This window comes from Rhinolophus sinicus, chromosome 17 (genome assembly GCF_057876585.1).
Source record: "Rhinolophus sinicus isolate RSI-liver-muscle chromosome 17, RSI-T2T, whole genome shotgun sequence".
Lineage (NCBI taxonomy): Eukaryota > Metazoa > Chordata > Mammalia > Chiroptera > Rhinolophidae > Rhinolophus > Rhinolophus sinicus.
Genome location: NC_142517.1, coordinates 100,265,757 through 100,281,363, shown reverse-complemented (window position 1 = coordinate 100,281,363; position 15,607 = coordinate 100,265,757). Strand labels below are relative to the sequence as shown.

The following is a 15,607-nucleotide window of genomic DNA, read 5'->3' as shown; positions in this document are numbered from 1 at the left end:
CAGAACGAAGTTCCAGAGAAAGAACTAAGCAAAAGGGAAATAAGCAATCTGTCAGACTCAGAGTTCCAAACGCTGGTTATAAGAATGCTGAATGATCTCAGGAAGAACTTCAACAGAGAGATAGGAAGCATAAAAATGGAGATGGAAACCATGAAAAAGAACCAGTCAGAAATAAAGGATACAATAATGGACACAAAGAATATATTACAGGGAATCAACAGTAGATTAGATAAAGCAGAGGCTGTAACCAGCGATGTAGAAGATAAGGTAGCAGAAGACACCCAACCAGAACAGCGAAAAAAAAGAATCCAAAAAATTGAGTTTACGGGGCCTCTGGGAAAATATCAAGCGTACCAACATTCACATTATACAGTACCAAAAGGAGGAGAGAGAGAGCAAGGAATTGAAAACCTATTTGAACAAATAATGACAGAAAACTTCCCTAACCTGGTGAAGGAAATGGACATACAAGCCCAGGAAGCACAGAGAGTCCCAAACAAGATTAACCCAAACAGGCCCACACCAAGACACATCATAATTAAAATGCCAATGGTTAAAGACAAAGAGAGAATCTTACTATAAAAGCAGCAAGAGAAAAGCAGTTAGTTACCTACAGGGGAGCTCCCATAAGACTATCAGCTGATTTCTCAACGAAGACTTTGCAAGCCAGAAGGGAGTGGCAGGAAATATTCCAAGTGATGAAAAGCAATGACGTACAACCAAGATAACCCAGCAAGGCTGTCATTTAGAATTGAAGGACAGATAAGGCGCTTCCCAGACAAAAAAAAGGTGAAGGAGTTCATCACCACCAAACCAGTATTACAAGGAATCTTAGAGGGACTTCTTTAAGATGGGAGCAGGGGTAAGGATGGATGAAAGGGGAAGGGATTAAGAAGGACAAATTGGTTGTCACACAGTAGTCATGGGGATGTAGGTTATAGCATAAGGAATATAGTCAACAATACTGTAATAACTAGATATGGTGCCAAGTAGGTGCTAGATCTATCAGGTGATAGATGGGAATGGGGTTGGGGGCAGGGTGGAAAAGGTGAAGGCATTAAGAAATACAAATTGGTAGTTAATACAGTATGGGGAATATAATCAACAATGTTGTAAAGATCATGTAAGGTGCCAGATGGGCACTGGACTTATCAGAGGGATCACATCATAGACTATGTAGATGCCTGGCCAATGTACTGTACACCTGAAGCTGAAGTAGAATAATACTGAATGTCAACTATAACTAAATATATAGGTATATATAGTCACAGGATGTGGAGTACAACATAGGGAAGACAGCAATATAAGATGTCAGAGGGGTAGTAGCTTGGGGTGGGTTATCACTTTATGAGGGGTTTAAATGTCTATTACGTTGCTTTGTACACCTGAAACTAATAAAACATAAATAAAAATAAAAAAATGTTCAGATGTTAAAGCAGGAAGTTACAGCTATTATTGGATGACAGCATTTATAAATTTAATAATCTGAAACATGTACAGAAATTGTAAATTCAGGAAAGTTGAAATTGAGGTTGAATAGACTAAAAAATACCCAGATGTGTTAGTTGACTGCATTGTATAGTATTGGTTAGCAGGGGAAAGGCCTGCCACAAAAGATAGGTAAGAACATCATCACATGATTGAAAATGGTAACTATCATTTAAAATTTAAGCATTTTATGCCTCTCAGGTACAGCTGGCAGGATTGGTCAAGCTTCATTCCAGGTGGCTTTTTGAGTTGGAACCTGAAAGATGGTAGAATTTGGTCGTGAAGAGTTAAAGAGCTGAGGGAAAGGGAGCATTCCAGTTAGAGAAACTACTGGGAACCATTGTGAAAGTACGGGGCTTATGTGATAAAGATGGTTAATTTTTTTTTTTTTAAGATGGTTAAATTTGATTGGTGCATAAAGCATTTGGCGACAACAGAGAAGAAATCTTGGATTGGGTAGAAACCAAAGATACTAGAGAGGTAATAAAGGCCTTAATTAGGCAATGGACAGGAGGAAAGAATAGGTATCAGAAGGTAGTAATTATACAGTTTTGCAACTGATTGGACACGATAGGGAAGCTGTTAAATTTGACTCCAAAGTGTCAAACCCAACTGAGGGAGTGGAGGTACCATTGAAAGTTTTAGTGAAAGAATTGGTTTGGGAAGGAGAAAATAGTGATGAGATTCTGTTGTTAACTACCTTTGGAAGAGGTGAAGAACTGATGAAAAGTTAAGGTGGAAATACTCAGGGTACAGCTGGAGCTGCAGACCTGAAGCTTGATAAAGTTAAGGCAAAAAGAGACTGAAAATTGATTGATTGATGGACTAACACTGATATATATATATATATAATGTTTATATATAGTATTTCTTCTCCTTTCTTAGCTTTTCTGTGGTGAGCTGAAATGGGACACCTAATGTGTAGGCGTTATTTTCAGCACATGACTAGACTTCAGAATTGGTGATGAGGAATTACTAACTGCTTATCCATTATATGCTTCTGCTCATGTGTTTACCATCTTCCTCTTTAGTTAGTAAATTTTCTCAATATAAGTCACCACAGCCTGCTCTGACAGGTCATGGTAATTATTTTCAGGGTGAAATCGAGAAACGGTTGAAAAGGGTAGAAATAGTTGGTAACATTATTTTTGTTGTTGGGAATTTATTTTATTTTTACTTTTCACCAAATGTGTTTTAAGTAAACCAAATCTTTGAGTAGAAGAGAAACTTGTGTGTTTATAAGTGCATAAAATAGTCTACTAAATCCAATTTATTCTTTTCTATAGAATCTAGAACTTTGTAGCATAACTTTTTAAGAAAAAACTCTTACTGAACTTATTCAGATGAGAAGGAAATTTAAATATAGTCTGGAATTGTTAAACCAGACAAATATATAACATTTGTTTTGTTTTCTAGTCCTCAGTAATTTAAATTTTTTAATTCACACTTCTTCAATGTATTTAAACCTGTATGTAGTTTGGCAGCCTTTTGAGAAGAAAAAAAAGGTAGGCTTATTTTAATTTTTTGTTTTTATTAAGATTTGAGTTGGTAGGTAGTTAGATAAGAGCGATGACTGAATAACTGACACTCTATTTGTGTATTAGTATTCTAAATCACTCAAATCAGACAATAGATTTTGTGATTGATATAGAGTATTTAAATGTACTAGCTTACCAAAAATTAGCTTCTGTGTTGAGGTTTCAGTTGACTAATTCTAAAATAGTTTTCATATTTGACAGAAATAAATTTAAACAGATGCTGATAATTTTGAATGTGTATCCCTGATAAATATCTTTAAGAAATAGTATTTTTATGCCATTTTGTTTCCTGGTTGTTTTCGAAGTTTGAAGATCCTTCATTGTAAATACTAAAAGATTCAGAAGGTGCTCATTGTTTGTTTGATTGGTTGGTTTTAATCGAGCTGTTTGGCCCAGAAATAGTGGTGTACATAAACTGTATCCTGGAATCCAAAAACGTATCTTTCTACATATATGCTTGGTAATATCAAGATAAATAAGGCAGTCTCTTCCTAGACCTACACACTATTAGAAGAGGAAAAAGGAGGGAAAAGAATTGTAGTGTCTGACTAATCCCATTTTTCTGTTCACAGTGACTGTTAACCATTGATCTTCAGAAAATTTCTGTGCTTATTTGCAGCAGTTGTTTGTTTTAGATATTGCTAATTTCTCCAAAAAAATGTGACTAATTATGTCTGGGATGATCATAACATACTTTGTTTCAAGAAATGAGATATCGGTTCTTAAAAGCATAATATGATAGCATCTTAAATTTTAAGAGCAGTGTATTTCCTTTTTGCTAACTGTCATTAATAAAAGCTCAGAGTCAGATATGGAGCTTTCTGTTAACAGCCTGCAGGTCCTTATTGCATATATTTTAGTAATATATAGCTGGCTTCCACTTAACTTTCTTTTTCCATTTTTACCTTCCTCCACCCCCGGTTTCAATTTCTTTTTTTGTATCTCTGTAATCTCTCTCTGCTCCTTTTGAAAGAATGAGGAGTAGAAATTAAAAATATCAATAACCTATCTTGTTATAGCTGTTTTTTAAAGCTGTATTAATGAAATTCTTTAAGCTATTCTTTTTGCATATCTTCCACCAATAGGTGCATTTGATACAATGCATACATACTAAACACCTTTTTAAAAAACTACTTAGTATCTTGGCTCAACAAAAGATATATGAGGTTTCCTATAATTGTGTCTTTTTATGTGTGAATTTCTTGGAGCACACTGTCTTTCTAGTATTCTCATTCTGTCATGTACATTTGGACTAATTTTTTTCTATAAGTTTATCTTTGATATTTCTAGCATCATTTCCTCAGTACATTATCTATGGGAAGACTATGTAATTTATTGGGGGCATACAGGGTTGCTCCATTTCGCCATTCTCCATTCAAAAATAAGCATTTCTGACCTTTAGAGAAGCAAGCATTGGTTTATCATGTCTAGGATTTCTCAAAAGAGTGTAGTGAACTTTTTAAACAATGTAGTTTACACTTGAAAGTGAAATTTTGTATCTAGTGAAGCTAAGCACATTCATTCAAATAGTCTAAAGTTCCTTTAGGAGCTCTTGTAGATTTGTTTGATTTCACATACCAATTTTCAAATAATGACTTGGAAATTACAAATCATCTACCTTTTTGCCCCTCTGCTCTCTGTTTTGTTCTGTTAATATAAAATTGCCACTAAAATTAGCCAAATAATGGTAAAATTAAGCCTAGTTCTTGCTGGACTGTACTATAAGAACTTTTAATAGGATATTCTCAGTTAAATGGGATTTTTCCTCATAACAAATTGAAAAAGAATGAAATAACTATAGGAAACATTCAGGACTTGTTTTTGATAGCAATTTTGCCAGAGATTAAACATTATGATTGCTATATTAGAACAGCTTTCTAAGTAAATATACATTTTTAGGACAATTCTAATTTTAAATTAAATTTAAAGGATATCTAATTAATCTTACCTCTATTCATCCACATGCCTTTCAGTTACCTAATTTTATTTCAGATTTTTTAATAAGAATTCTTACATGGTGGAATTTAGTGATTGAAACTCTTCAAGTGTGACCCCTGTACTTGGTAGCAATTTTGAAAATGCATGCTCAGAAAAATTTTTATATAGAAGTTGCATATTTTTTTAAATGTATGTAGCTCTTAAGTCCAAATTTTACCATACATTTATGCACATACACTTTAAAGTTTTTTTCTACAAGCTTCATAGTGAAGTAACTGTTTTTGCTTTGTATGGCTGGTATAAATTCTATCTTCCAAAGGCTTTCCAGGCGTTTATCATAACAATGCTTGTTGGCAGGCCCAAAGAGTCAGGTAGTCTACCCTTTAAATGACCAGTTCATCAAAGCCTTACAGGCAAGCAAATTACCAGCATTACAGATACATGTATTTCAGGAAGCATATACTTTGTTTAACATGGCTTGGTAAAAATCATCAAAATAACATTAAAAAAAAAATTAAGGTAGTACTTTGGTTAATAGGAGACGAGTTGAATTAAAACTTTCTGAAAACATTTTGGTAATATGTTGATGAAATGACCACAACTTTAAACTCTTATTTATCCTCATAGATACGGATTTTTGCCTTCACCAGGTGATTACATTGTAAGGCTGTGCTTTGACAAATGACAGTAAAGTATGATTTTATTGAAGTCAAATGTGTTGTGAGATTACATTTGGAAAGATTATATTTATAAATTGGAAAAATCCTAATAGTTCTTCAGATTCTATGGGAGATTTTTAAATGACCGTGTGTAATAGAGAAGTTCCATTAAAAGTTAAAATCTGTAACAGCATAACTCAGACCCCTATCTTTGGGTTGAATATCTGGAGATGGCTGCAGTTTCCTTTACAATGCTGTCTTTGAGTTTTCTATAGCTTTGCACATATTGATCTTCCTCGATAATGGGCTCCCTTCTTCCCTCTTCCCTCTTGCCCCTTGCCTCATTATGTTATTAGGAGGTAAATTTAGGGAGAAAAAAAATGCCCATAAATATGTGGGTTGCCTTTTCTGTGGATAACTGGCAACTGAAAATATAAATGAGCCTTATCAGACAAACTTTTATTAATATTACCCTTCAGTGATTAAAATAGATGCCCAATTGAAAGGTTCTTGTAAAAATTTAATAAATTTAAGATTATATTCTTAATGAAGTAATTTTTACCATTATTAAATCTTCCTACACCCAGTTTTCTTATGTGCCCAGACACAGATGAACAGGACACGTTGTTATGGCTATTATATAAAATACATAATAACATTTTTTATTTTTTCCGTCACGTCTAATTTTAAAATTGGGAGTGGCAGAAACAGAGTGAGATTTAGGTATAAAAATTGCTGTCTTGAGCATTTAAATGATTGGTATAGATGACTACTAATACAGCCACCTGTGCTGTAAGTCTAGAAACTTATATGTGGATGTGGACCAAACAATAGAATTCCAGTGCCATTCTACAGGACTACCAAGCTGTCTATAGCAAGTTATGGTGTTAAATCATAATTTCTAGATCATGATCTTAAACTTATAATTGATTCCATTTCTACTTGACTCTTTACTAACAAGTATTCCAATGGCCTGAAAGTCCATGTTGAAATTTAAAGTTTGAAGTATCCAGATTAAATATGAAATTATTTTACATCAAAAAAATACTTAAGTACAAAATATCAGTTGTGTAATCATGGTAAAACATAAAACTTTGCTATAAAAAATTTTTAAAGGCTATTTGATTAAAACACTTATTTACTTAAACTCTTTGCTAGAATTTTTTTTAGAATTCAGCATCGGAGGAGGAATGTGACATAATAATGATCGAAAGCCGAAAGTTTAAAAGTTGTGATGCCCTCACATGGTTGGAGGGTTATTCTAGCTTCTAAGGACTGAATGTTGTCCACAAGAGTGTCTCATCAGGTCATAAATTGGTAAGACTTAATGGATTAGATTTTATGTATTATACCTGATGTTATTGTATTGAGATGAATATTTATGAAAATGAACACATTGTGTAAGTAAGAGTATAGTATTAAGTATAAGTTAAAACTTGGAATTTTAAATATAATACTTGAAGTATGTAATTTTTTTCAAATTGGCTAAAGGCCATATCTTTGCAGTGGTGTTTAATAATCAGTTTAAAAAATAAAGTGACATCCTGTATTATAGTAAGATGATTTAAATATTGCTATTGCATCTGCTGTAGATGCTTACAATATAGTAAGAGCCCCAAATACTTTCTAGTTATTACCCCAGGAGATACTTGAGAAATAATATATTAATCTTTTATTTTTTTAAAAAAATCATTTTCTTCAGAAAATAGAGTTTAAATTAATTTTATTGCCTTTGGGGTTTTATTTCTCTTCATAAAAGGCTTTTTTCTTCTAGATGTCTCTAAAGGTAAAGACAAGAAAATTTTCTCAGTTCTTACGTTGAGAACACCTAAGATGCCAATATCAAATGAAAATTATATGTTAGAAGTCAATATACATTTTTTGTATCCCCTGAAAATTAAAACATTTCCTTTCAGAATTATATTCTTCTTAGAAAATAATTTTTTAACCTGTTTTGTGTACCTTCTTATTTTGCTTTGGTTTTAACACAGCTGTATTTTGTAGGGGGACTCCTGAAATAATACAGTTTAGATTAGAATAAGATCTTAATCTGTAATCTGATGATCACATTTTGCAGGTGACAAAAAAGAACCTGGGTTAAGTGATATATGTCCATGGTCATAGAGTTGTAGAATTAATATTTTTGTTAAGGTATGGTACACAGATCGTGGAAGTCTATCAAAGATTATTTGAAATTATCATCTAAACAGGGTACCATATCTCTGATTTTATTCTAAACCAGAGATACGTTATTCTCTCCTTTACACATACTCATACCCATTCTATCTTTTGAATAATATTCTAAATGGTTTCTGATATGGTAGTCCATGGCTGTGTATTGACCGTATTCTGTAAACTTAGATTTCTTAAACCAGTAATTGCAATCAGTGGTAGTCTGGAAGGAAATACAACAAACTAACAACAGTTGTCCCTTATTCTATATACTTTTTTTTTTTTCATTTTCTACAATAAATCTATATAATTTTGGTAATTAGGAAAATAATTTATAATTTCTTTAGTGTATGATATCCATATTTAGTAGTCAAGGGGTTATAAACCCTATGGAATAATGGATTGAAATTTATGTATGTTCACTTTTCAGTGAAAGGTTCAGAGCATTTGTCAGATTTTCAAAAACAGTTGAGTAACATTGCTAGTGAATGTGTCTAAGGGACAAGCCTTGTTAGACACCTAAGTGTGTAACTCATGAAAGAAATTTTTAATGAATACACTGATTCTGTAACTTTTACTGCTATTTATCCAAGGCTAGTTTCTTATAAGTGATCATTAGACTGATGGAACAAATCAGAGCCTAGCCACTTGCAGTTGAGGAATTTCATACTGTCAATCTGTATGCTCAGTGTTGATTGGATTTCTCCACAGAATAGTTTTATTCTTCCTATTGAGTGGTTACTATGCATCAGATACTGTGCTAAGTATTTTTGGCATGTTATCTCATTTAACATCCATAATAGCCATGTTACATAGATACTAGTATGTTCAATATCTTCAGTTTACAGAGAAGGAAATTGCAAGTTTTATAGAGAGTAAGTAATTTGCTCAGGCCACATAGCTGTTAGCTGTGATTCAAATCTAGCTTTCTCACTGGAACTTGGGCTCTCAACTGGTATGCAGGTACGCAGAGTAACCCTGGAAAACGCGAAGGATAAGAGAATTTATATTGAATAAAGATGTGGATACATAAATTTGATTTCCTTTGGACTTACGTAGTAATGGGTCATTCTCTATTACAAAACCATCTTTTAAAGCACTTGCCAAAAAATAAATTTGGTAAGACAGTTGCTTACTGTCTAAGTATTCGCTGCATTAAAAAATAAGCTCTGTTCAAATTTAATGCTTATGATTATAAGCAAATTTATTATGTATGTATTATAAAAGTTTTGGTACTTACTTAGAATAGTATTGTACTAAGTATAACCATTAATATTTAGGATTTATAAATAGCAAATACTGGGAAGCAGTTTAAAAAACTACTTTGAGTTGCAAATGTTTCTTCAATTGGGGGGGGTCACATGTAAAACCCCCTACTAAGTGCTACATCGGTTTCCCATTTGTTCTTAATTGTGAATAATTCTATTAAAAAACCTATTTTATGTCTACTTTTAAAATATGAATGGGACAAAATTTATTTTTGGATACATGGAATTTTTTAATCCAGCACCAACTTTGTGCAAATTCTTTTGGTTGGTTTAATTTTATTCTCAAATGAGCTCCAAACCTTATAACCGATTCTCTATTTTTGAGTGTTTATAATAAAGTTCCTTTGTCTAAATATGGCTTAAGTTAAATCCACAATAATAGTACTGCTTAAAAAAAAGTGAAATCATAAGAACTTGTTTACTCTTCAGTTAAATTGAAATAGTCTGCAGATCAAGTATAAACTTAATTTTTTCAGGGTCATGGTTAAAAACATACAGCTTGATAGATCATCAGAATTTGAGAATCCTATCTTCTTTTAGTCTTCTTTTGGATAATTTGCATTCAGCTTCTTTAGTAGTAATGTATTTGCCTTTTGAAAATTAAAACTATGGAAAGTTTGGAAAATAAGAAACTCAAACCTACTCCATGTTTTTAACACAGCCACAGTCTCAGTGTTTGCATATTCCCTTCCTGACTTTGAGATACATACATGTATGCATGGATATTGATAATTGCAATCATGTTTAAGTAGCTTTTAGTTTTTAGTGTTCCAAATATTCGTCTGCTTGTACAAAGCTAATACTGATAGGTCATAGAGTTTGAATTTTGGACTGATATTTTAACATCTATGAAAGCAGCATCCCTTCTAGTTTTTCTACTTCTCTGGTTGTTTATTCTCAGTAACCTTGGCAGGCTTTTCCTTTCTCTTTGTCCTTTTAAGTGCTGTCAGGACCCTCTTTTCACATTCTTCATCATGCTTAGAGCATATAGATGGTGTTGAGTGTCACCTTATGCTGTGGGAAGCCCAAATTTGTTACCAAGGCATCTCTCCTTACATTGAAACTCCCCTGATCTCTCATAGTCAGTGAATCAGTGTTTGCCTCCTGAGTATTTCTTCAGCCTTTACATCTCTCATCCCCATTCAGGACACAATCCTTTCTTATATGGAAATGCAACAACCTTCTAACTGGTCTTCATTATTTGAGTTTTCTAACATGATTTTGGGTTTTTGTTTTTTTGTTTGTTTGTTTTTTGGAACATGTGCGTGTCCCTTTTCTTCTCTACCCAGCTGTGGCACTTCCTCTATTAACATTCTTTCCTGACCCTAAAACACCCTCTGAAATCTTGCCCTGTCTTAGCATTTATCACACCTCTAACTTGTCGGTCTTGCACTAAATTATCAACTCTGGGATTATGTTTATTTGTTTTGTAACCCTATAAACAGCATTTGCTAAATGTTTAAGTACATTAAAATCCCTCTGCAGTGTGGTATCACAAAATTTGGTATCTGGAAAGAATGTCAGAAGTTAATTACATATAGTTAGAGACAAGAGTCAAATGTAGAAACCAGATCCCCTAACTCCTAAGTCAGTGTTCCTTGTGTATTTCATGATCCTTAGATTTTTGTCACTATACCTTAGTAATACAAATTATATAGTTAACATATTAAGTGTTTACCATGTGCCAGACACTAATGCATTATCTTACTGAAACCTAGTATCTGGTCCTATTATTTCCTTTGGAAAGGCTTAAATAACTTGGTGAAGTTATATCATAAAAGTGATGGAGTTGGGATTCAAACCTGGGTATGACTCCAGAGCCCCAAGCCTATTATTCAGTACCACCTCTGAGTTTCTCTTCTGAGTCTAGAATTCTGAATCTGACTTGGAAAGAAATTTAGTGGTCATTTATTGCAACCACTTTTCTCATACTTGAATCATGGCTACAATACACTTTCTAAATTGTCATCTAACCCTTGAACACCTCCAGTGATGTTTATTATCTTGGCATCCTGGTCTTCTTTCCTTTCCATTTCACGTTCAGACCTTTTGTAAACCCTTTCTGTACAACAAAAACTAAAATGTGAAGCAGAAAAATCAGATGATTGACATCACTTAAAGCATTTAGTAAAGAGATTAGGTTCATGTAAAAATATAAGCTGCACTACAATTCTGTGGAAACATTGAACTGAGAACATTCTCTAGTTATGTCTGTTTTCATAGCTGCCATAGTAAAAAAATACGGGTTCCTGTTCTTGGCCATAGGTCATTGGTGTTAGTACAAATGTAGTTTTAAAATTCTTTTTCAAAAATGACTGAGGAGACATTGTTTAATATATTAGAGATCACAAGGGTGTTTTCCCACCTGGTGGTTGATTCTGGTTATGATGCAAGGATTTCACACAACTCCTTCATATGTGCTTTGACCCACCAGGGTAAAAAGAGTGAATTGCATCTGAATTTCTTCAGACTCCTGGACCTGGTTCACTTAGAACTTCTACTTGTCCGGGAGACTTAACTGCATAACAATTGAACTGTCCTCCGTATCCTCCCGGACCAAACCAGCAAGGCTTTGGCCTCCACGTCCCACCTTCAGGGGTAGTTTTGGGTTCTTCACCTCTTCCCTTTAGATTCAGTTCTGGTCGTCTATAGACTGATATTGGGCAATTGAGAAAACCCGCAGATGGATATTTATGAGGCATGATTATACAATTAAGCCTTTCACTGGGTTTAGAAAATGATTTCTCCACAAATCCATGATTCTAATATAAAAAGATCTTTGTCAAGGTTTTTATCTAAAAGACCATTAAGAATTTTTAAAGTCCACTTTGTTTTCCATGAAGTCTTCTGTGACTTTATCTATGGTATAATTTTGTCAAAAGTAACCTGAAAATCCCTAGCTTTAGCTTCTCTGTTCATCAAACCTAAACAGTTTTTCTCCTTGTTTCAGTTACCTATATTATATAGAAACGGCTAACTTTTTATCCTCAGTTAGTATCACCAGACTCAAGGAACATCTCAAAAAGGTTTATTTGCTTTGTATGTAAGCTGTTTTTGTCAGGGAGAAACAACTTCTCAGGAGGTCTGCACATTTTTACCGTGTGCCAGTGACACCCTTCTAATTAGTTTCTAATCATTTAAATAGCGGATTAATTTCTTCTTCTTACTGGCATGATGAGCCCAACATAAGATAAGTTCATACTGAACTTACAAATTATAATTAGATAATATATTAAATACTATACATTTGATTCCATCCTTTTTTCAATTAAATGTTTAATACGTATCAATTATATGCAGTGTTCTAATTCATAGACCCTTGAGATGGACACAGTTCCTGCCTTTAAGGTTTAATTCAAGGAGAAGAACATTCAATAAAGGCAATAAAAACAAAATTATCTCTGGAAGAATCAGAGGGGTGGGGCCTATTGGCAAGAAAAGAAGAGAGCAAAGAGGATGTAGGTGAAGCATCCCATTTCAGATGACAGTCTTAACTCTAGAATCTAAATCGAATTAACAGATTTCACGTTATGATGTAAGTCTAGAAGTCATCGATTTTACACAAAGTGATGTGTACAAACTATTGTAAAATTCTGTAATTTACCATATCTATATTATAGAATTGTTATTGCCTATAATTCAAGGACATGGATCTAGACTGAAATGAGAAAAGTTGTTGGCTATTAAAAACTTCTTGTCATAGAAAATGTACCTATTTGAGTACAGTTTTGCTTGAGTGAAAAACTCTTAAAACCCTTTAGATTTTATAATAGTGTTACTTTATATTTTTGTTTATTGTCCTGTACCAGAATCGCTTTTTGAGTTAGGTAATTCTAAAGCAACGATTCTCAACTAGAGTAATATGTGGTTTAGAAGCAAAGAAACACTTTATCCCATTCTTATAATTTGTTATTAGTAATGTTGATTGTTGAAATTTCATATAAAGGAAGGTATAGGATGTTTTTAGTTAAACACTGTTTTGGAAATTTTTATTTTTAATTAAATTAATTTGGTTATATCTCAGTGGCCTTTGGAAAAATTTCCCACAGTATGTTAAGATGATTTTTATCCTACACAATGAAGCCTTGAGATCCTAAAGAGGATCAGTAAGAACTTTGTTAATGTTCAATCCACAGGAACGCTGTGCTGAGAGCTATTGATGTAAGTTTAAATCTCAAGTCAAACAATTTTTATTAGCATATATTTTGTGGCTGTATTAAATCTTTTAACGTGTGACTAATTACAAAGAAATCAAGTAAATTTAAGGCATAACTAGGATTATTTCATTCTTTGGCTGAGACATAAATACGAACGCTATTTCTTGATGCTAATCATAATTGATTTTTATTTATACCTCATGACTTTGTAATTTAAAATACATTGGGATAGTAGACCTTATGCACTGTTGAAGTCCAACTTGATTCAAACAGTAGAAGGAACTAATTTTTTTAAGTGTTTACTATTGTAAAAAGTCTCATATAATACTTACAACAAACCTTTAAGGTAGATAACCATGACCTCATAGACAGATGAGGAAATTGGTTTTAGTATCTTAACATGCTCGAATCACCCTGCCATTAAGTCGTGGAGTTGGGATATAAAACCAGATTGTATAATGCTAAAGCCTGTGCTTTTAAACCACTTTATTATTTCTTGAGAATTCAGCCATTAGCATAGGCAGCTGCTAAGAGATTAGCTCTCTTACCCCAGAATGTCTGCCCCCAGAATGAAGTAGAGAGCAAGAGAGACTAAGCCAAGTGGTAGTAAACTGATAACTTAGAAAACTTGAACTCTTCAGAGCATGTATTCCCAGTACTTACTGTATATTTATTGAAGGTGAGCATTCTAATTCTTTGCTCAGACCCAAGCCAATCCAAATTTTTAAAATATGCCAAATGCAAAACATTCATTGATTTAGTAAAAGTTAAATAGACCAGATTTTTTTCTTTCCTGATATAATATTCTCTTTATTTTTTTTAAGGCATAATGACCATGATTGGTGCTGTCCCCTTTGGTCTGAATCACAGTGAGGCAACTATCTCTTTAAAAACCTCATGGCACTCGTGTGTTCTTCAGGGTTGATGCCTATTTTAAAACAGTTCCTTGGTAGCCTCCATTTTTATTTATTACTATCCCTGGACTGTGGGGACAAATTAGGAAGAGCTACAAGGTAGCAAGCAAATATGTTGTTTATAGAATTATGCTTTTTTTTTTACAAAGCTATTTTAAGTAATGTCTCTGTGCCTTCAAGAAATGGGCATAAATGAAAAGATTTATGCCCATAACTATATGACATGAGCAAAATTTACCTATGTGCTCTTCACTGGTATTTGGCATTTGGTGTTCAAGGGGATAGTCTCATTTTCACTCATTTGGTTAAGCCTCATTGTAGAAATGGGATTGAGAGGATTTGTTCAACAGTAGCTGTTTTGTTGGGGGGGAAAAATAGAATGCTTGAGAAAGAAGAGACATTTATGAAGCCAGTCAGTGAAATAAATAATTAGGTTTCCCAAGAATGGTAGTTTCTTCCCATAACTCTTCACATGTTGGTGTTCTCCAATGCTTGGCCCCACTTGCCTTTTCACTGGACAAGCCAGCTCACGTTTCACAGTTGTCCACATTCCGACAACTCGCAAACCTGGACTCCTATGCCACAGATTACTCTTGAGTTCCAGATACCAATTTCCACCAACCTTCTCTCTGTATTTCCAGGATCTACATTCCAGATGTCCCAAAATTCAGCAGTCTCAAGTGAAACTTGAAGTTTTAATTTTATCATCTTTATTCCCAAATTCCTCTGTCACTCAGTCTTCATGCCCCCTACCCCCCACTCCTGACAAAATACGGCTTTCTTCCTGTGACACATTAACTGTCTTCTTAACTCCTACTTGCTCCAGGCTAAAAACTCTAGTCGTCCTGGCCTTTTTTCATTATGGGGGAGCCCCTTTCCTTTATCATCCCTCTGATCTCACAGATTCTCTATGCTTCAGTTACAAAACCTGTATCATTTTACCTTCCTTAATGCCCGTGACCAGACATTTTGCAGTGCCCTGCTAGCCCTCCTCTCTTGCTTACTTAGGTAACATCTTTTCAAGATCTCTCTTGAATGTCTGTCTTTCCTTCTCACCACCCACCACCACCACCACCACCTCCATAGACCAAAAACCACATTCAAGTGGTTACACTAAGTTCCATAAAAGTCTTTGAAACTAATGATGAGGGGAAAAAGCCCAGTGAGATTATTAACCTGCCTCAGCACACAGCAGATTTGAGGTGAGGCCACGCTGTACCGTGTATTTGCTAAGGCCACACCTAGCGATCTTCCTGGTGGTGGACGCTGTCCGCCTTTGTATTCTTCCATCCAGGGCGCATTGAGTGCTGGGCTTTGTGCAGAGGAGACAGATTGGGATTCATCATTTTTTATAAAAGTGTCATCTAGAAACAGGTTACTGAGACTCAGCCATATAGGAAATAAGAGACAAAGTTAGTTCAGGATTTAGGACTCAATTGCTTCCAAAGGAATTTGGATTACCTAGATGTCTGA

The 15,607-nt window shown here is 34.0% G+C and overlaps 1 protein-coding gene across 5 annotated transcripts in view; it reads left to right on the top strand.

The window, feature by feature from the left end:
- TSC22D2 (TSC22 domain family member 2) overlaps positions 1 to 15,607 on the top strand; it is a 46,682-nt gene that overhangs the window by 19,402 nt on the left and 11,673 nt on the right. For 3 of the 5 annotated variants that reach the window (XR_002138886.3, XR_012496804.2, XR_016019734.1), the window contains one exon: positions 6,782 to 6,940. The exons of the other annotated variants lie outside the window; for them this stretch is intronic. The gene's annotated coding sequence lies outside the window, so the exon portion shown is untranslated. The remainder of the gene's footprint in view (positions 1 to 6,781; positions 6,941 to 15,607) is intronic. 5 annotated transcript variants of the gene reach the window in all.